The following is a 23,565-nucleotide window of genomic DNA, read 5'->3' as shown; positions in this document are numbered from 1 at the left end:
TGCCTTTGGCTCAAACTTGTTCAAGTTCTCTTCACCATCCTTGAGAACATAACACTTAGCTCCAAAGACATGAAGATGTTTGACATAAGGTTTCTTGTTGTTATACAGATGAAATGGAGTTTTCATATGATCCTTGTTGATCAAAGTTCTATTCTGGGTATAGCAGGCAGTAGACACAGCTTCAGCCCAAAAGTACAGAGGAAGCTTTGCTTCAGCAATCATAGTCCTTGCAGCTTCGATCAGTGTACGATTCTTTCTTTCGACGACTCCATTCTGCTGAGGAGTCCTTGGTGCTGAATACTGCCTTCTAATTCCCTTTTCAGAGTAAAAGTTGATTAGAGTTTGATTTTTGAACTCAGTTCCATTGTCTGATCTTACAGCTTTTACAGGATCACCTTTTTCCAACTCAACCAACTTGATATGATCAATTACTGTCAGGGGAGTTTCATCCTTAGAAGCCAGGAAGTAAACCCATGTAAATTTTGAGAAGTCATCCACAATAACCAAGGCATATCTTCCTCCATCAATGGATGCAACATTCACAGGGCCAAACAAATCCATATGCAACAAATGAAGTGGATCTGTAATGGTATTGATGGTTTTGCCTTTGTGAGATGCTCTCTTCGCTTTTCCTTTCTGACAAGCTTCACAAAGATCATCAGTTGAGAATTCCAGGGAAGGCAACCCTCTCACTAGATCTCTCTTGACTAGAGAGTTCATGGTTTTGAAGTTGAGGTGTGAGAGCTTCTTATGCCATAACCAACTATCTTCAGCAGACGCTTTGGCGTAGAAACAGTGAACTTCGTTTCCTGGTCCTGAAGACAAATCAGCTACGAATATATTGCCTTTCCTTATGCCACATAGTGAAGGACGCTTATCCTTGATATGTTTAATGATACATATCTCCTTTTCAAAATGAACATAATAACCTTTGTCACAGAATTGACTGACACTCAAGAGATTATGTTGAAGTCCTTCAACTATTGCAATATCTTCTATGATGATCCTTCCAATTTTGTACTTGCCATATCCCACAGTACGACCTTTGCTATTATCAGCAAAACTGACTGTAGGGCCAGCTCCTTCTCTTATGTCTTCCAGCAGGGATCTATTGCCAGTCATGTGCATTGACGCTCCACTGTCAAGCACCCAGGTAACACGAACAATTCCACTGGCACCCTGCAAAAGACAACTTGATTAGACATTCTTTGGGACCCATACTTGATTGGGTCCAGCAACCTTAAAGAATTGATTTCTATCAGGTGTAACAACAGAGCCTCTTGGACTGATACTTGGTTCAGACTTGACTGAACTTACTTCCTTAACAACAGCCTTATAAACCTTAGTTTTAGGCTTTGGAACATAAGTCTCCTTCCTAACACGAGTAGGACTAGCAGTCTTTGATCTAGCATGCTTGTTGTTTGTGTGTTGTCTAGGCGATGTGTTTTCATTTTTAGCATGCAAATTTTTAAAATAAGCAGACATCAAATTGAAAGCACAAGTCATACAATTATCAACACTACAAGATTTATGACATGCATCAAACGCAGGAACAACAGGAGTATCAGTCATAATAACAGGAACATCAACAGATTCTACTCTACTATTGTTAACAGTTTTAAAATTCTCAGTAAAATGGCATCTATTGTTTCTGTTCTTACTATTCACAAAGTTATTAGGCTTGTTGAACTTAGTTCTTTCAGAGTTGACACCTAAACCAGCTTTAGGCAACCTAACATTGCCTTTCACTTTGATTGGTTTCAGGTTTGTCAGAATCTCATCTCTCATCTCATTACTCTCTTTCATTTTAAGGTCTTCCTGTTTTAGTTCATATCTAATGACAACAGGAGTCTCTAAAAGAGGTTCAGCTTCTGAGGTTTTAAACAAAGGTTTAAGGGAATCTTTCAAAACAAAAGGAATCCCTCTTTCCTCAGCACTCTTCTTGAAAGGAGTAATGTTACTAGCCTTACCTACGGATTTGTTATAGTCAAAACCTATTCCAACAGTTCTCTTGATCTCTTGTTTATCATTAAGTTCTTTGACTATAGTGGAGGCATCCTTAAAGGCTTTACATTTCACTTTCTCTTCGTCTAGCTGAAGTCTTAAAGCAATCTCACCTTTCTCTAGAACTTTGACTTTTGCACATTGTAATCCTAAATCCATAGTCAATTGTTCTATTTTAGGTTTTAATACTTTCATCTCATTCATCTTATAAGCATGAATTTCTAAGACTAAAGTATCAATTTTAAGATTAGCAGCTTTCATCCTTTTAATAGCATCATCTCTTTCAAGTCCTAATTGCATAAACAGTTTAGGGCATGTAGGATCTACCTGAAAGCTTCCAGCAGGAGGAGGTGAAGATGATCCAGCATTAGCCATGAGAGCAACATTCCCAATCTGCTCTTCTTCATCACTATCTGTATCATCCCAGCTTTTCCCTTCTGCTAGATATGATTTGCTCTTGAAGCTTTGACTTCCAGAAGTACCATGATGCTTTCTTACTAAGGCATCATACTTCTGCTTCAGCTCATCATACGAATCCTTTCTCTTTCCTTGAACCTTGGGCTGCTTGCACTCAGTTGCAAAGTGTCCAGGTTCACCACAGTTGAAACATTTAAATTTACTTCTGTCCACCATCCCAGTCTTGTATCCTCCTTTGCTTGTTGAAGATGAATAGCCTCCCTTCTGAAACTTACTAACAGTAGGTTTGTATTTATAGGAAGGGTTCTTCCGGAATCTCATGTTTCCAAACTTCTTGGCAAACAGGGATAGAGATTGATCTTCTAACTCTTCAAGCTCTTCCATTGTATAGAACTCTTCGTCACCACTGGAAGAAGCAGTCTGACCCATCTCAGGTACAACAAATTCCTGAGTAGTCTTAGAAGGAACAACAACATCCTTCTTCTTTTCTTCCAGTACAGGTGACTCAACAACTAGAGCTCTCGAATGGTTCTGTGTTTTACCCCAGCCATATCTCTGTTTACTCTGAACTTGCTCCAGTTCATAAGTTTTCAAAACTCCGTAGAGTCTTTCCAGAGAAATCTCATTCAGATCTCTGCTTTCCCTGATGGCAGTGATTCTGTGTTCCAGATGTTCAGGAAGGGTCAAGAGAAACTTCATGTTGACCTCTTTCTTGTCGTAGAATTTCCCATTCAGATTTAAATTATTTATCAAATTATTAAGTCTGATAAATACTTCTGAAATCCCTTCACCGGGATGGGAACCAAACTGTTCATACTGAGCCATCAGTATCTCTTTCTTGTTTTCCCTAACTTCCTCTGAGCCTTCATTGATAATCTCTAACGTATCCCAGATTTGCTTGGCGTTCTTACAATTTACAACAGCATTGTACATCACTGGATCTAGAGATTCAACCAAAATTAGTTGAAGAGCATCATCTAAATTCATCTGTTCACTCTCTTCATCTGTGTACTCAGAAAGTTCTTTCGGAATGATCTGATGAGGTATTAACACACCATCCTCTTCGTGTGCTAATATGACATTCATCGGAGTAGTAACACCTTTGTCCAAAATCCCGATGTATTTTCTGTTCGCAGTGCGGAGGAATAGGAACATGTGCCTCTTCCATAGGCCAAAGTGTTCCTTGCTGAACGGTGGGATTTTAATGCTACTGATCTTTTGTGTACTCATGTTTAAGGATTTGAAGTGAATAGTGTTTGGATGAGATTTGGATTTTTGAAAGAAAAATATTTTAAATCAAATTAATTTTTGGAATAAAATTAATTCGAATAAAAAATATTTGGACGTTACAGAGTGTGTATAGGATCTGATACGGAAAATGGTATCAACCGCTCTGATGCCAATTGTTAGGTCCAGATACGATTGTAGAAGGGGGGGTTGAATACAATCGATACCAAATAATCGCGGAAGTGATTCTGATTGAATATAACTTGCTAATCAGATTGTAATTAATTAATATAACAATGTTTGAAGTCGTTATATAATTAATATGGTTCAGTTTTAATGTCCACTAAAGTTCGTAGAATAAATTCGACAGGGTATATTCTAGATTTAGTGATTAAAACAACCGGGTTATCAAAGCACAGAAAACTGTGGATATAACGATCAAGCAAGTTACGAACAACTTGAAAGCTTTACAAATGCTTTGATTTACAAAGTGATGAACACTTGAAATGAAGAATACTAAGCCATATTTATAGGCAAAGCATTTGTACTTGTAAGACAATTGAAAGACAAGACAATTGTGAGTAGCAAAGACAAAGTAGCAAGGGCAAGACAATTTCAGATTGCCTTGCAAGCACAAGACACAGCAGAAAGACAATTTAAAAGCTAGCAAGACAATTAACTTTCGGTAGGACAATTGCAATTGTCTTGCTGAAACCATTCGGTCAGACAATCTTGGATTGTCTTGGCAGAATGCATTCGGCCAGACAATTTAAGATTGTCTTGCAAGCATCCAGTCGGTCAGACAATCAAGATTGTCTTGGCTGTGCATAATCGGGCAGACAATCAAGGATGGTCTTGCTGATCATCATTCGGTAAGACAATCAACAAATGTCTTGCACGCCTCCTGATTTCTTTGGTAAGACAAAGATTGGTTGTCTTGGCAGTTGATTCAGGAACTTAGTAAGACAATTGAGATTGTCTTGTAAGTTACATAACATTCGGTAAGACAATCTAAAGAGATTGTCTTGCCGAATCCTTTACAAATTAACAAGACAAATCAGATTGTCTTGTTGCTTAAGTGTAGGTGATTGAAATGTAATTTGTAGATTATACTTAAATAGAAAATTATCCACTTAATTAATTTAATCATATAACTTCATAAATTAAATTAATTCGAGAGTGAATTAATTTAACAAATAAATTACATAATTAATTTAATTATTTGAGAAGTGAAATAATAATCTATTAAATATTTAATCACCCATTCAGCAGTAGAATTGCTTCCCGTCTTCTTTAAACATTAATAACTCCGTCTTGATCAGTCGAACGAACGAACCATCAATTCTGCTTGACTTCAAATATTTAATTTGAATAACTGATACACAGATGTACTGTCTGGTTCATCTGTATCTAGTTAAATCAAATATTCTTTGTCAAATAAACATTAAGGAATTGATTTGTTCGTCGAGTCTTCGTCTTGTAAGTACTTCTTCATTAAATGGAATCTTCTGATAAAATAAAGTATAGAAACTTTATATCTTCTGAACTCCTGAACGTGCCACAAAAGATTATTTGTGCACTGAGGCTTGAACATATTAATGAACTTCTTTCAGTGGTGTGCAGCAGCATCCTGGAATTTATCTGATATATAATTCCCATAAATCATTTGACGTTCTTCGTACGGATTCCGTTGACTTGCTATTTACTGAGCTTTCTTATCTGAGTTGAGTTGTACCTCTTTAAATACAAATAGGCTGAACATATGCCTTTCAGTTTCCAACTTCAATCTACCAATAATGAAGCTACAAGTTGTTTCCGGGCTCAAACGAGTCAAGAATGAAACTACAAGTTGATTCCAATTTCAAACAACGGAAAATGAATGTACAAGTTGTTTTCAACTTTAAACGAGTCTGGAATGAAGCTAAAAGGTTTTTCCAACTTCAATCTACCAATAATGAAGCTACAAGTTGTTTCCGGGCTCAAACGAGTCAAGAATGAAACTACAAGTTGATTCCAATTTCAAACAACCGAAAATGAATGTACAAGTGGTTTTCAACTTCAAACGAATCTGGAGTGAAGCTACAAGTTGTTTCCAACTTCAATCTAGTCAATAATGAAGCTACAAGTTGTTTTCGAGCTCAAACGAGTCAAGAATGAAACTACAAGTTGATTACAATTTCAAACAACCGAAAATGAAGCTACAAGTTGTTTTTAACTTCAAACGAGTCTGGAGTGAAGCTACAAGTTGTTTCCAACTTCAATCTACCAATAATGAAGCTACAAGTTGTTTCCGGGCTCAAATGAGTCAAGAATGAAACTACAAGTTGATTCCAATTTCAAACAACCGAAAATGAATGTACAAGTTGTTTTCAACTTCAAACGAGTCTGGAATGAAGCTACAAGTTGTTTCCAACTTCAATCTAGTCAATAATGAAGCTACAAGTTGTTTCCGGGCTCAAACAAGTCAAGAATGAAACAACAAGTTGATTCCAATTTCAAACAACCGAAAATGAATGTACAAGTTGTTTTCAACTTCAAACGAGTCTGGAATGAAGCTACAAGTTGTTTCCGGGCTCAAACGAGTCAAGAATGAAACTACAAGTTGATTACAATTTCAAACAACCGAAAATGAAGCTACAAGTTGTTGTTAACTTCAAACGAGTCTGGAATGAAGCTACAAGTTGTTTCCAAATTCAATCTAGTCAATAATGAAGCTACAAGTTGTTTCCAGGCTCAAACGAGTCAAGAATGAAACTACAAGTTGATTACAATTTCAAACAACCGAAAATGAAGCTACAAGTTGTTTTTAACTTCAAACGAGTCTGGAATGAAGCTACAAGTTGTTTCCAACTTCAATCTACCAATAATGAAGCTACAAGTTGTTTCCGGGATCAAATGAGTCAAGAATGAAACTACAAGTTGATTCCAATTTCAAACAACCGAAAATGAATGTACAAGTTGTTTTCAACTTCAAACGAGTCTGGAATGAAGCTACAAGTTGTTTCCAACTTCAATCTAGTCAATAATGAAGCTACAAGTTGTTTCCGGGCTCAAACGAGTCAAGAATGAAACAACAAGTTGATTCCAATTTCAAACAACCGAAAATGAATGTACAAGTTGTTTTCAACTTCAAACGAGTCTGGAATGAAGCTACAAGTTGTTTCCGGGCTCAAACGAGTCAAGAATGAAACTACAAGTTGATTACAATTTCAAACAACCGAAAATGAAGCTACAAGTTGTTGTTAACTTCAAACGAGTCTGGAATGAAGCTACAAGTTGTTTCCAAATTCAATCTAGTCAATAATGAAGCTACAAGTTGTTTCCAGGCTCAAACGAGTCAAGAATGAAACTACAAGTTGATTACAATTTCAAACAACCGAAAATGAAGCTACAAGTTGTTTTTAACTTCAAACGAGTCTAGAATGAAGCTACAAGTTGTTTCCAACTTCAATCTACCAATAATGAAGCTACAAGTTGTTTCCGGGCTCAAATGAGTCAAGAATGAAACTACAAGTTGATTCCAATTTCAAACAACCGAAAATGAATGTACAAGTTGTTTTCAACTTCAAACGAGTCTGGAATGAAGCTACAAGTTGTTTCCAACTTCAATCTAGTCAATAATGAAGCTACAAGTTGTTTCCGGGCTCAAACGAGTCAAGAATGAAACTACAAGTTGATTACAATTTCAAACAACCGAAAATGAAACTACAAGTTGTTTTTAACTTCAAACGAGTCTGGAGTGAAGCTACACGTTGTTTCAAACTTCAATCTACCAATAATGAAGCTAGAAGTTGTTTCCGGGCTCAAACGAGTCAAGAATGAAACTACAAGTTGATTCCAATTTCAAACAACGGAAAATGAATGTACAAGTTGTTTTTAACTTTAAACGAGTCTGGAATGAAGCTAAAAGGTTTTTCCAACTTCAATCTACCAATAATGAAGCTACAAGTTGTTTCCGGGCTCAAACGAGTCAAGAATGAAACTACAAGTTGATTCCAATTTCAAACAACCGAAAATGAATGTACAAGTGGTTTTCAACTTCAAACGAATCTGGAATGAAGCTACAAGTTGTTTCCAACTTCAATCTAGTCAATAATGAAGCTGCAAGTTGTTTTCGAGCTCAAACGAGTCAAGAATGAAACAACAAGTTGATTCCAATTTCAAACAACCGAAAATGAATGTACAAGTTGTTTTCAACTTCAAACGAGTCTGGAATGAAGCTACAAGTTGTTTCCGGGCTCAAACGAGTCAAGAATGAAACTACAAGTTGATTACAATTTCAAACAACCGAAAATGAAGCTACAAGTTGTTGTTAACTTCAAACGAGTCTGGAATGAAGCTACAAGTTGTTTCCAAATTCAATCTAGTCAATAATGAAGCTACAAGTTGTCTCCAGGCTCAAACGAGTCAAGAATGAAACTCCAAGTTGATTACAATTTCAAACAACCGAAAATGAAGCTACAAGTTGTTTTTAACTTCAAACGAGTCTGGAATGAAGCTACAAGTTGATTCCAATTTCAAACAACCGAAAATGAATGTACAAGTGGTTTTCAACTTCAAACGAATCTGGAATGAAGCTACAAGTTGTTTCCAACTTCAATCTAGTCAATAATGAAGCTACAAGTTGTTTCCGGGCTCAAACGAGTCAAGAATGAAACTACAAGTTGATTACAATTTCAAACAACCGAAAATGAATGTACAAGTTGTTTTCAACTTCAAACGAGTCTGGAATGAAGCTACAAGTTGTTTCCAACTTCAATCTAGTCAATAATGAAGCTACAAGTTGTTTCCGGGCTCAAACGAGTCAAGAATGAAACTACAAGTTGATTACAATTTCAAACAACCGAAAATGAAACTACAAGTTGTTTTTAACTTCAAACGAGTCTGGAGTGAAGCTACACGTTGTTTCCAACTTCAATCTACCAATAATGAAGCTACAAGTTGTTTCCGGGCTCAAACGAGTCAAGAATGAAACTACAAGTTGATTCCAATTTCAAACAACGGAAAATGAATGTACAAGTTGTTTTCAACTTTAAACGAGTCTGGAATGAAGCTAAAAGGTTTTTCCAACTTCAATCTACCAATAATGAAGCTACAAGTTGTTTCCGGGCTCAAACGAGTCAAGAATGAAACTACAAGTTGATTCCAATTTCAAACAACCGAAAATGAATGTACAAGTGGTTTTCAACTTCAAACGAATCTGGAATGAAGCTACAAGTTGTTTCCAACTTCAATCTAGTCAATAATGAAGCTACAAGTTGTTTCCGGGCTCAAACGAGTCAAGAATGAAACTACAAGTTGATTCCAATTTCAAACAACCGAAAATGAATGTACAAGTTGTTTTCAACTTCAAACGAGTCTGGAATGAAGCTACAAGTTGTTTCCAACTTCAATCTAGTCAATAATGAAGCTACAAGTTGTTTCCGGGCTCAAACGAGTCAAGAATGAAACTACAAGTTGATTACAATTTCAAACAACCGAAAATGAAACTACAAGTTGTTTTTAACTTCAAACGAGTCTGGAGTGAAGCTACACGTTGTTTCCAACTTCAATCTACCAATAATGAAGCTACAAGTTGTTTCCGGGCTCAAACGAGTCAAGAATGAAACTACAAGTTGATTCCAATTTCAAACAACGGAAAATGAATGTACAAGTTGTTTTCAACTTTAAACGAGTCTGGAATGAAGCTAAAAGGTTTTTCCAACTTCAATCTACCAATAATGAAGCTACAAGTTGTTTCCGGGCTCAAACGAGTCAAGAATGAAACTACAAGTTGATTCCAATTTCAAACAACCGAAAATGAATGTACAAGTTGTTTTCAACTTCAAACGAGTCTGGAATGAAGCTACAAGTTGTTTCCAACTTCAATCTAGTCAATAATGAAGCTACAAGTTGTTTCCGGGCTCAAACGAGTCAAGAATGAAACTACAAGTTGATTACAATTTCAAACAACCGAAAATGAAACTACAAGTTGTTTTTAACTTCAAACGAGTCTGGAGTGAAGCTACAAGTTGTTTCCAACTTCAATCTACCAATAATGAAGCTACAAGTTGTTTCCGGGCTCAAATGAGTCAAGAATGAAACTACAAGTTGATTCCAATTTCAAACAACCGAAAATGAATGTACAAGTTGTTTTCAACTTCAAACGAGTCTGGAATGAAGCTACAAGTTGTTTCCAACTTCAATCTAGTCAATAATGAAGCTACAAGTTGTTTCCGGGCTCAAACGAGTCAAGAATGAAACTACAAGTTGATTACAATTTCAAACAACCGAAAATGAAACTACAAGTTGTTTTTAACTTCAAACGAGTCTGGAGTGAAGCTACACGTTGTTTCCAACTTCAATCTACCAATAATGAAGCTACAAGTTGTTTCCGGGCTCAAACGAGTCAAGAATGAAACTACAAGTTGATTCCAATTTCAAACAACGGAAAATGAATGTACAAGTTGTTTTCAACTTTAAACGAGTCTGGAATGAAGCTAAAAGGTTTTTCCAACTTCAATCTACCAATAATGAAGCTACAAGTTGTTTCCGGGCTCAAACGAGTCAAGAATGAAACTACAAGTTGATTCCAATTTCAAACAACCGAAAATGAATGTACAAGTGGTTTTCAACTTCAAACGAATCTGGAATGAAGCTACAAGTTGTTTCCAACTTCAATCTAGTCAATAATGAAGCTCCAAGTTGTTTTCGAGCTCAAACGAGTCAAGAATGAAACTACAAGTTGATTACAATTTCAAACAACCGAAAATGAACCTACAAGTTGTTTTTAACTTCAAACGAGTCTGGAGTGAAGCTACAAGTTGTTTCCAACTTCAATCTACCAATAATGAAGCTACAAGTTGTTTCCGGGCTCAAATGAGTCAAGAATGAAACTACAAGTTGATTCCAATTTCAAACAACCGAAAATGAATGTACAAGTGGTTTTCAACTTCAAACGAATCTGGAATGAAGCTACAAGTTGTTTCCAACTTCAATCTAGTCAATAATGAAGCTGCAAGTTGTTTTCGAGCTCAAACGAGTCAAGAATGAAACTACAAGTTGATTACAATTTCAAACAACCGAAAATGAACCTACAAGTTGTTTTTAACTTCAAAAGAGTCTGGAGTGAAGCTACAAGTTGTTTCCAACGTCAATCTACCAATAATGAAGCTACAAGTTGTTTCCGGGCTCAAATGAGTCAAGAATGAAACTACAAGTTGATTCCAATTTCAAACAACCGAAAATGAATGTACAAGTTGTTTTCAACTTCAAACGAGTCTGGAATGAAGCTACAAGTTGTTTCCAACTTCAATCTAGTCAATAATGAAGCTACAAGTTGTTTCCGGGCTCAAACGAGTCAAGAATGAAACAACAAGTTGATTCCAATTTCAAACAACCGAAAATGAATGTACAAGTTGTTTTCAACTTCAAACGAGTCTGGAATGAAGCTACAAGTTGTTTCCGGGCTCAAACGAGTCAAGAATGAAACTACAAGTTGATTACAATTTCAAACAACCGAAAATGAAGCTACAAGTTGTTGTTAACTTCAAACGAGTCTGGAATGAAGCTACAAGTTGTTTCCAAATTCAATCTAGTCAATAATGAAGCTACAAGTTGTTTCCAGGCTCAAACGAGTCAAGAATGAAACTACAAGTTGATTACAATTTCAAACAACCGAAAATGAAGCTACAAGTTGTTTTTAACTTCAAACGAGTCTGGAATGAAGCTACAAGTTGTTTCCAACTTCAATCTACCAATAATGAAGCTACAAGTTGTTTCCGGGCTCAAATGAGTCAAGAATGAAACTACAAGTTGATTCCAATTTCAAACAACCGAAAATGAATGTACAAGTTGTTTTCAACTTCAAACGAGTCTGGAATGAAGCTACAAGTTGTTTCCAACTTCAATCTAGTCAATAATGAAGCTACAAGTTGTTTCCGGGCTCAAACGAGTCAAGAATGAAACTACAAGTTGATTACAATTTCAACCAACCGAAAATGAAACTACAAGTTGTTTTTAACTTCAAACGAGTCTGGAGTGAAGCTACAAGTTGTTTCCGGGCTCAAACGAGTCAAGAATGAAACTACAAGTTGATTACAATTTCAAACAACCGAAAATGAAGCTACAACTTGTTGTTAACTTCAAACGAGTCTGGAATGAAGCTACAAGTTGTTTCCAAATTCAATCTAGTCAATAATGAAGCTACAAGTTGTTTCCAGGCTCAAACGAGTCAAGAATGAAACTACAAGTTGATTACAATTTCAAACAACCGAAAATGAAGCTACAAGTTGTTTTTAACTTCAAACGAGTCTAGAATGAAGCTACAAGTTGTTTCCAACTTCAATCTACCAATAATGAAGCTACAAGTTGTTTCTGGGCTCAAATGAGTCAAGAATGAAACTACAAGTTGATTCCAATTTCAAACAACCGAAAATGAATGTACAAGTTGTTTTCAACTTCAAACGAGTCTGGAATGAAGCTACAAGTTGTTTCCAACTTCAATCTAGTCAATAATGAAGCTACAAGTTGTTTCCGGGCTCAAACGAGTCAAGAATGAAACTACAAGTTGATTACAATTTCAAACAACCGAAAATGAAACTACAAGTTGTTTTTAACTTCAAACGAGTCTGGAGTGAAGCTACACGTTGTTTCAAACTTCAATCTACCAATAATGAAGCTACAAGTTGTTTCCGGGCTCAAACGAGTCAAGAATGAAACTACAAGTTGATTCCAATTTCAAACAACGGAAAATGAATGTACAAGTTGTTTTTAACTTTAAACGAGTCTGGAATGAAGCTAAAAGGTTTTTCCAACTTCAATCTACCAATAATGAAGCTACAAGTTGTTTCCGGGCTCAAACGAGTCAAGAATGAAACTACAAGTTGATTCCAATTTCAAACAACCGAAAATGAATGTACAAGTGGTTTTCAACTTCAAACGAATCTGGAATGAAGCTACAAGTTGTTTCCAACTTCAATCTAGTCAATAATGAAGCTGCAAGTTGTTTTCGAGCTCAAACGAGTCAAGAATGAAACAACAAGTTGATTCCAATTTCAAACAACCGAAAATGAATGTACAAGTTGTTTTCAACTTCAAACGAGTCTGGAATGAAGCTACAAGTTGTTTCCGGGCTCAAACGAGTCAAGAATGAAACTACAAGTTGATTACAATTTCAAACAACCGAAAATGAAGCTACAAGTTGTTGTTAACTTCAAACGAGTCTGGAATGAAGCTACAAGTTGTTTCCAAATTCAATCTAGTCAATAATGAAGCTACAAGTTGTTTCCAGGCTCAAACGAGTCAAGAATGAAACTACAAGTTGATTACAATTTAAAACAACCGAAAATGAAGCTACAAGTTGTTTTTAACTTCAAACGAGTCTAGAATGAAGCTACAAGTTGTTTCCAACTTCAATCTACCAATAATGATGCTACAAGTTGTTTCCGGGCTCAAATGAGTCAAGAATGAAACTACAAGTTGATTCCAATTTCAAACAACCGAAAATGAATGTACAAGTTGTTTTCAACTTCAAACGAGTCTGGAATGAAGCTACAAGTTGTTTCCAACTTCAATCTAGTCAATAATGAAGCTGCAAGTTGTTTCCGGGCTCAAACGAGTCAAGAATGAAACTACAAGTTGATTACAATTTCAAACAACCGAAAATGAAACTACAAGTTGTTTTTAACTTCAAACGAGTCTGGAGTGAAGCTACACGTTGTTTCAAACTTCAATCTACCAATAATGAAGCTACAAGTTGTTTCCGGGCTCAAACGAGTCAAGAATGAAACTACAAGTTGATTCCAATTTCAAACAACAGAAAATGAATGTACAAGTTGTTTTTAACTTTAAACGAGTCTGGAATGAAGCTAAAAGGTTTTTCCAACTTCAATCTACCAATAATGAAGCTACAAGTTGTTTCCGGGCTCAAACGAGTCAAGAATGAAACTACAAGTTGATTCCAATTTCAAACAACCGAAAATGAATGTACAAGTGGTTTTCAACTTCAAACGAATCTGGAATGAAGCTACAAGTTGTTTCCAACTTCAATCTAGTCAATAATGAAGCTGCAAGTTGTTTTCGAGCTCAAACGAGTCAAGAATGAAACTACAAGTTGATTACAATTTCAAACAACCGAAAATGAACCTACAAGTTGTTTTGAACTTCAAAAGAGTCTGGAGTGAAGCTACAAGTTGTTTCCAACGTCAATCTACCAATAATGAAGCTACAAGTTGTTTCCGGGCTCAAATGAGTCAAGAATGAAACTACAAGTTGATTCCAATTTCAAACAACCGAAAATGAATGTACAAGTTGTTTTCAACTTCAAACGAGTCTGGAATGAAGCTACAAGTTGTTTCCAACTTCAATCTAGTCAATAATGAAGCTACAAGTTGTTTCCGGGCTCAAACGAGTCAAGAATGAAACAACAAGTTGATTCCAATTTCAAACAACCGAAAATGAATGTACAAGTTGTTTTCAACTTCAAACGAGTCTGGAATGAAGCTACAAGTTGTTTCCGGGCTCAAACGAGTCAAGAATGAAACTACAAGTTTATTACAATTTCAAACAACCGAAAATGAAGCTACAAGTTGTTGTTAACTTCAAACGAGTCTGGAATGAAGCTACAAGTTGTTTCCAAATTCAATCTAGTCAATAATGAAGCTACAAGTTGTTTCCAGGCTCAAACGAGTCAAGAATGAAACTACAAGTTGATTACAATTTCAAACAACCGAAAATGAAGCTACAAGTTGTTTTTAACTTCAAACGAGTCTGGAATAAAGCTACAAGTTGTTTCCAACTTCAATCTACCAATAATGAAGCTACAAGTTGTTTCCGGGCTCAAATGAGTCAAGAATGAAACTACAAGTTGATTCCAATTTCAAACAACCGAAAATGAATGTACAAGTTGTTTTCAACTTCAAACGAGTCTGGAATGAAGCTACAAGTTGTTTCCGGGCTCAAACGAGTCAAGAATGAAACTACAAGTTGATTACAATTTCAAACAACCGAAAATGAAGCTACAAGTTGTTGTTAACTTCAAACGAGTCTGGAATGAAGCTACAAGTTGTTTCCAAATTCAATCTAGTCAATAATGAAGCTACAAGTTGTTTCCAGGCTCAAACGAGTCAAGAATGAAACTACAAGTTGATTACAATTTCAAACAACCGAAAATGAATGTACAAGTTGTTTTCAACTTCAAACGAGTCTGGAATGAAGCTACAAGTTGTTTCCGGGCTCAAACGAGTCAAGAATGAAACTACAAGTTGATTACAATTTCAAACAACCGAAAATGAAGCTACAAGTTGTTGTTAACTTCAAACGAGTCTGGAATGAAGCTACAAGTTGTTTCCAAATTCAATCTAGTCAATAATGAAGCTACAAGTTGTTTCCAGGCTCAAACGAGTCAAGAATGAAACTACAAGTTGATTACAATTTCAAACAACCGAAAATGAATGTACAAGTTGTTTTCAACTTCAAACGAGTCTGGAATGAAGCTACAAGTTGTTTCCGGGCTCAAACGAGTCAAGAATGAAACTACAAGTTGATTACAATTTCAAACAACCGAAAATGAAGCCACAAGTTGTTGTTAACTTCAAACGAGTCTGGAATGAAGCTACAAGTTGTTTCCAAATTCAATCTAGTCAATAATGAAGCTACAAGTTGTTTCCAGGCTCAAACGAGTCAAGAATGAAACTACAAGTTGATTACAATTTCAAACAACCGAAAATGAAGCTACAAGTTGTTTTTAACTTCAAACGAGTCTGGAATAAAGCTACAAGTTGTTTCCAACTTCAATCTACCAATAATGAAGCTACAAGTTGTTTCCGGGCTCAAATGAGTCAAGAATGAAACTACAAGTTGATTCCAATTTCAAACAACCGAAAATGAATGTACAAGTTGTTTTCAACTTCAAACGAGTCTGGAATGAAGCTACAAGTTGTTTCCGGGCTCAAACGAGTCAAGAATGAAACTACAAGTTGATTACAATTTCAAACAACCGAAAATGAAGCTACAAGTTGTTGTTAACTTCAAACGAGTCTGGAATGAAGCTACAAGTTGTTTCCAAATTCAATCTAGTCAATAATGAAGCTACAAGTTGTTTCCAGGCTCAAACGAGTCAAGAATGAAACTACAAGTTGATTACAATTTAAAACAACCGAAAATGAAGCTACAAGTTGTTTTTAACTTCAAACGAGTCTAGAATGAAGCTACAAGTTGTTTCCAACTTCAATCTACCAATAATGAAGCTACAAGTTGTTTCCGGGCTCAAATGAGTCAAGAATGAAACTACAAGTTGATTCCAATTTCAAACAACCGAAAATGAATGTACAAGTTGTTTTCAACTTCAAACGAGTCTGGAATGAAGCTACAAGTTGTTTCCAACTTCAATCTAGTCAATAATGAAGCTGCAAGTTGTTTCCGGGCTCAAACGAGTCAAGAATGAAACTACAAGTTGATTACAATTTCAAACAACCGAAAATGAAACTACAAGTTGTTTTTAACTTCAAACGAGTCTGGAGTGAAGCTACACGTTGTTTCAAACTTCAATCTACCAATAATGAAGCTACAAGTTGTTTCCGGGCTCAAACGAGTCAAGAATGAAACTACAAGTTGATTCCAATTTCAAACAACGGAAAATGAATGTACAAGTTGTTTTTAACTTTAAACGAGTCTGGAATGAAGCTAAAAGGTTTTTCCAACTTCAATCTACCAATAATGAAGCTACAAGTTGTTTCCGGGCTCAAACGAGTCAAGAATGAAACTACAAGTTGATTCCAATTTCAAACAACCGAAAATGAATGTACAAGTGGTTTTCAACTTCAAACGAATCTGGAATGAAGCTACAAGTTGTTTCCAACTTCAATCTAGTCAATAATGAAGCTGCAAGTTGTTTTCGAGCTCAAACGAGTCAAGAATGAAACTACAAGTTGATTACAATTTCAAACAACCGAAAATGAACCTACAAGTTGTTTTTAACTTCAAAAGAGTCTGGAGTGAAGCTACAAGTTGTTTCCAACGTCAATCTACCAATAATGAAGCTACAAGTTGTTTCCGGGCTCAAATGAGTCAAGAATGAAACTACAAGTTGATTCCAATTTCAAACAACCGAAAATGAATGTACAAGTTGTTTTCAACTTCAAACGAGTCTGGAATGAAGCTACAAGTTGTTTCCAACTTCAATCTAGTCAATAATGAAGCTGCAAGTTGTTTTCGAGCTCAAACGAGTCAAGAATGAAACTACAAGTTGATTACAATTTCAAACAACCGAAAATGAACCTACAAGTTGTTTTTAACTTCAAAAGAGTCTGGAGTGAAGCTACAAGTTGTTTCCAACGTCAATCTACCAATAATGAAGCTACAAGTTGTTTCCGGGCTCAAATGAGTCAAGAATGAAACTACAAGTTGATTCCAATTTCAAACAACCGAAAATGAATGTACAAGTTGTTTTCAACTTCAAACGAGTCTGGAATGAAGCTACAAGTTGTTTCCAACTTCAATCTAGTCAATAATGAAGCTACAAGTTGTTTCCGGGCTCAAACGAGTCAAGAATGAAACAACAAGTTGATTCCAATTTCAAACAACCGAAAATGAATGTACAAGTTGTTTTCAACTTCAAACGAGTCTGGAATGAAGCTACAAGTTGTTTCCGGGCTCAAACGAGTCAAGAATGAAACTACAAGTTTATTACAATTTCAAACAACCGAAAATGAAGCTACAAGTTGTTGTTAACTTCAAACGAGTCTGGAATGAAGCTACAAGTTGTTTCCAAATTCAATCTAGTCAATAATGAAGCTACAAGTTGTTTCCAGGCTCAAACGAGTCAAGAATGAAACTACAAGTTGATTACAATTTCAAACAACCGAAAATGAAGCTACAAGTTGTTTTTAACTTCAAACGAGTCTGGAATAAAGCTACAAGTTGTTTCCAACTTCAATCTACCAATAATGAAGCTACAAGTTGTTTCCGGGCTCAAATGAGTCAAGAATGAAACTACAAGTTGATTCCAATTTCAAACAACCGAAAATGAATGTACAAGTTGTTTTCAACTTCAAACGAGTCTGGAATGAAGCTACAAGTTGTTTCCGGGCTCAAACGAGTCAAGAATGAAACTACAAGTTGATTACAATTTCAAACAACCGAAAATGAAGCTACAAGTTGTTGTTAACTTCAAACGAGTCTGGAATGAAGCTACAAGTTGTTTCCAAATTCAATCTAGTCAATAATGAAGCTACAAGTTGTTTCCAGGCTCAAACGAGTCAAGAATGAAACTACAAGTTGATTACAATTTCAAACAACCGAAAATGAATGTACAAGTTGTTTTCAACTTCAAACGAGTCTGGAATGAAGCTACAAGTTGTTTCCGGGCTCAAACGAGTCAAGAATGAAACTACAAGTTGATTACAATTTCAAACAACCGAAAATGAAGCTACAAGTTGTTGTTAACTTCAAACGAGTCTGGAATGAAGCTACAAGTTGTTTCCAAATTCAATCTAGTCAATAATGAAGCTACAAGTTGTTTCCAGGCTCAAACGAGTCAAGAATGAAACTACAAGTTGATTACAATTTCAAACAACCGAAAATGAATGTACAAGTTGTTTTCAACTTCAAACGAGTCTGGAATGAAGCTACAAGTTGTTTCCGGGCTCAAACGAGTCAAGAATGAAACTACAAGTTGATTACAATTTCAAACAACCGAAAATGAAGCCACAAGTTGTTGTTAACTTCAAACGAGTCTGGAATGAAGCTACAAGTTGTTTCCAAATTCAATCTAGTCAATAATGAAGCTACAAGTTGTTTCCAGGCTCAAACGAGTCAAGAATGAAACTACAAGTTGATTACAATTTCAAACAACCGAAAATGAAGCTACAAGTTGTTTTTAACTTCAAACGAGTCTGGAATAAAGCTACAAGTTGTTTCCAACTTCAATCTACCAATAATGAAGCTACAAGTTGTTTCCGGGCTCAAATGAGTCAAGAATGAAACTACAAGTTGATTCCAATTTCAAACAACCGAAAATGAATGTACAAGTTGTTTTCAACTTCAAACGAGTCTGGAATGAAGCTACAAGTTGTTTCCAACTTCAATCTAGTCAATAATGAAGCTACAAGTTGTTTCCGGGCTCAAACGAGTCAAGAATGAAACTACAAGTTGATTACAATTTCAAACAACCGAAAATGAAACTACAAGTTGTTTTTAACTTCAAACGAGTCTGGAGTGAAGCTACACGTTGTTTCCAACTCCAATCTACCAATAATGAAGCTACAAGTTGTTTCCGGGCTCAAACGAGTCAAGAATGAAACTACAAGTTGATTCTAATTTCAAACAACGGAAAATGAATGTACAAGTTGTTTTCAACTTTAAACGAGTCTGGAATGAAGCTAAAAGGTTTTTCCAACTTCAATCTACCAATAATGAAGCTACAAGTTGTTTCCGGGCTCAAACGAGTCAAGAATGAAACTACAAGTTGATTCCAATTTCAAACAACCGAAAATGAATGTACAAGTGGTTTTCAACTTCAAACGAATCTGGAAAGAAGCTACAAGTTGTTTCCAACTTCAATCTAGTCAATAATGAAGATACAAGTTGTTTTCGAGCTCAAACGAGTCAAGAATGAAACTACAAGTTGATTACAATTTCAAACAACCGAAAATGAACCTACAAGTTGTTTTTAACTTCAAACGAGTCTGGAGTGAAGCTACAAGTTGTTTCCAACTTCAATCTACCAATAATGAAGCTACAAGTTGTTTCCGGGCTCAAACGAGTCAAGAATGAAACTACAAGTTGATTCCAATTTCGAACAACCGAAATGAATGTACAAGTTGTTTTCAACTTCAAACGAGTCTGGAATGAAGCTACAAGTTGTTTCCAACTTCAATATAGTCAATAATGAAGCTACAAGTTGTTTCCGGGCTCAAATGAGTCAAGAATGAAACTACAAGTTGATTACAATTTCAAACAACCGAAAATGAAACTACAAGTTGTTTTTAACTTCAAACGAGTCTGGAGTGAAGCTACAAGTTGTTTTCAACCTCAATCTACCAATAATGAAGCTACAAGTTGTTTCCGGGCTCAAACGAGTCAAGAATGAAACTACAAGTTGATTCCAATTTCGAACAACCGAAATGAATGTACAAGTTGTTTTCAACTTCAAACGAGTCTGGAATGAAGCTACAAGTTGTTTCCAACTTCAATATAGTCAATAATGAAGCTACAAGTTGTTTCCGGGCTCAAACGAGTCAAGAATGAAACTACAAGTTGATTACAATTTCAAACAACCGAAAATGAAACTACAAGTTGTTTTTAACTTCAAACGAGTCTGGAGTGAAGCTACAAGTTGTTTTCAACCTCAATCTACCAATAATGAAGCTACAAGTTGTTTCCGGGATCAAACGAGTCAAGAATGAAACTACAAGGTTATTACAATTTCAAACAACCGAAAATGAAACTACAAGTTGTTTTTAACTTCAAACGAGTCTGGAGTGAAGCTACAAGTTGTTTCCGGGCTCAAACGAGTCAAGAATGAAACTACAAGTTAATTCCAATTTCAAACAATGGAAAATGAATGTACAAGTTGTTTTCAACTTCAAACGAGTCTGGAATGAGGCTAAAAGTTGTTTCCAACTTCAATCGACCAATAATGAAGCTACAAGTTGTTTTTAACTTCAAACGAGTCTGGAGTGAAGCTACACGTTGTTTCCAACTCCAATCTACCAATAATGAAGCTACAAGTTGTTTCCGGGCTCAAACGAGTCAAGAATGAAACTACAAGTTGATTCTAATTTCAAACAACGGAAAATGAATGTACAAGTTGTTTTCAACTTTAAACGAGTCTGGAATGAAGCTAAAAGGTTTTTCCAACTTCAATCTACCAATAATGAAGCTACAAGTTGTTTCCGGGCTCAAACGAGTCAAGAATGAAACTACAAGTTGATTCCAATTTCAAACAACCGAAAATGAATGTACAAGTGGTTTTCAACTTCAAACGAATCTGGAAAGAAGCTACAAGTTGTTTCCAACTTCAATCTAGTCAATAATGAAGATACAAGTTGTTTTCGAGCTCAAACGAGTCAAGAATGAAACTACAAGTTGATTACAATTTCAAACAACCGAAAATGAACCTACAAGTTGTTTTTAACTTCAAACGAGTCTGGAGTGAAGCTACAAGTTGTTTCCAACTTCAATATAGTCAATAATGAAGCTACAAGTTGTTTCCGGGCTCAAACGAGTCAAGAATGAAACTACAAGTTGATTACAATTTCAAACAACCGAAAATGAAACTACAAGTTGTTTTTAACTTCAAACGAGTCTGGAGTGAAGCTACAAGTTGTTTTCAACCTCAATCTACCAATAATGAAGCTACAAGTTGTTTCCGGGCTCAAACGAGTCAAGAATGAAACTACAAGTTGATTCCAATTTCGAACAACCGAAATGAATGTACAAGTTGTTTTCAACTTCAAACGAGTCTGGAATGAAGCTACAAGTTGTTTCCAACTTCAATATAGTCAATAATGAAGCTACAAGTTGTTTCCGGGCTCAAACGAGTCAAGAATGAAACTACAAGTTGATTACAATTTCAAACAACCGAAAATGAAACTACAAGTTGTTTTTAACTTCAAACGAGTCTGGAGTGAAGCTACAAGTTGTTTTCAACCTCAATCTACCAATAATGAAGCTACAAGTTGTTTCCGGGCTCAAACGAGTCAAGAATGAAACTACAAGGTTATTACAATTTCAAACAACCGAAAATGAAACTACAAGTTGTTTTTAACTTCAAACGAGTCTGGAGTGAAGCTACAAGTTGTTTCCGGGCTCAAACGAGTCAAGAATGAAACTACAAGTTAATTCCAATTTCAAACAACGGAAAATGAATGTACAAGTTATTTTCAACTTCAAACGAGTCTGGAATGAGGCTAAAAGTTGTTTCCAACTTCAATCGACCAATAATGAAGCTACAAGTTGTTTCTGGGCTCAAACCCGTCAAGAATGGAACTACAAATTGATTCCAATTTTAAACAACCGAAAATGAAGGCACATGTTGTTTTCAACTTCAAACGAGTCTGGAATGAAACTACAAGTTGTTTTTAACTTCAAACGAGTCTGGATGAAGCTACAAGTTGTTTCCAACCTCAATCTACCAATAATGAATCTACAAATTGTTTCCGGGCTCAAACGAGTCAAGAATGAAACAACAAGTTGATTCCAATTTCAAACAACCGAAAATGAAACTACAAGTTGTTTTTAACTTCAAACGAGTCTGGAGTGAAGCTACAAGTTGTTTTCAACCTCAATCTACCAATAATGAAGCTACAAGTTGTTTCCGGGCTCAAACGAGTCAAGAATGAAACTACAAGGTTATTACAATTTCAAACAACCGAAAATGAAACTACAAGTTGTTTTTAACTTCAAACGAGTCTGGAGTGAAGCTACAAGTTGTTTCCGGGCTCAAACGAGTCAAGAATGAAACTACAAGTTAATTCCAATTTCAAACAACGGAAAATGAATGTACAAGTTGTTTTCAACTTCAAACGAGTCTGGAATGAGGCTAAAAGTTGTTTCCAACTTCAATCGACCAATAATGAAGCTACAAGTTGTTTCTGGGCTCAAACCCGTCAAGAATGGAACTACAAATTGATTCCAATTTTAAACAACCGAAAATGAAGGCACATGTTGTTTTCAACTTCAAACGAGTCTGGAATGAAACTACAAGTTGTTTTTAACTTCAAACGAGTCTGGATGAAGCTACAAGTTGTTTCCAACCTCAATCTACCAATAATGAATCTACAAATTGTTTCCGGGCTCAAACGAGTCAAGAATGAAACAACAAGTTGATTCCAATTTCAAACAACCGAAAATGAAACTACAAGTTGTTTTTAACTTCAAACGAGTCTGGAGTGAAGCTACACGTTGTTTCCAACTTCAATCTACCAATAATGAAGCTACAAGTTGTTTCCGGGCTCAAACCAGTCAAGAATGAAACTACAAGTTGATTCCAATTTCAAACAACAGAAAATGAATGTACAAGTTGTTTTCAACTTTAAACGAGTCTGGAATGAAGCTAAAAGGTTTTTCCAACTTCAATCTACCAATAATGAAGCTACAAGTTGTTTCCGGGCTCAAACGAGTCAAGAATGAAACTACAAGTTGATTCCAATTTCAAACAACCGAAAATGAATGTACAAGTTGTTTTCAACTTCAAACGAATCTGGAATGAAGCTACAAGTTGTTTCCAACTTCAATCTAGTCAATAATGAAGCTACAAGTTGTTTTCGAGCTCAAACGAGTCAAGAATGAAACTACAAGTTGATTACAATTTCAAACAACCGAAAATGAACCTACAAGTTGTTTTTAACTTCAAACGAGTCTGGAGTGAAGCTACAAGTTGTTTCCAACTTCAATCTACCAATAATGAAGCTACAAGTTGTTTCCGGGCTCAAACGAGTCAAGAATGAAACTACAAGTTGATTCCAATTTCAAACAACGGAAAATGAATGTACAAGTTGTTTTCAACTTCAAACGAGTCTGGAATGAAGCTAAAAGTTGTTTTCAACTTCAATCTACCAATAATGAAGCTACAAGTTGTTTCCGGGCTCAAACGAGTCAAGAATGAAACTACAAGTTGATTCCAATTTCAAACAACCGAAAATGAAGGCACAAGTTGTTTTCAACTTCAAACGAGTCTGGAATGAAGGTACAAGTTGTTTTCAACTTAAAACGAGTCTGGAATGAAGCTACAAGTTGTTTCCAACTTCAATCTAGTCAATAATGAAGCTACAAGTTGTTTCCCGGCTCAGAAGACTCAAGAATGAAACTACAAGTTGATTGCAATCTGAAACAACCGAAAATGAAGCTACAAGTTTTTTTCGAATTGAAACTAGTCTGGAATGAACCTACAAGTTGTTTACAACTTCAATCTAGTCAATAATGAAGCTACAAGTT

The sequence above is a fragment of the Daucus carota genome, chromosome 4 (assembly GCF_001625215.2).
Source record: "Daucus carota subsp. sativus chromosome 4, DH1 v3.0, whole genome shotgun sequence".
NCBI classification, from domain to species: domain Eukaryota; kingdom Viridiplantae; phylum Streptophyta; class Magnoliopsida; order Apiales; family Apiaceae; genus Daucus; species Daucus carota.
Note: the sequence above shows the minus strand (reverse complement) of the source record.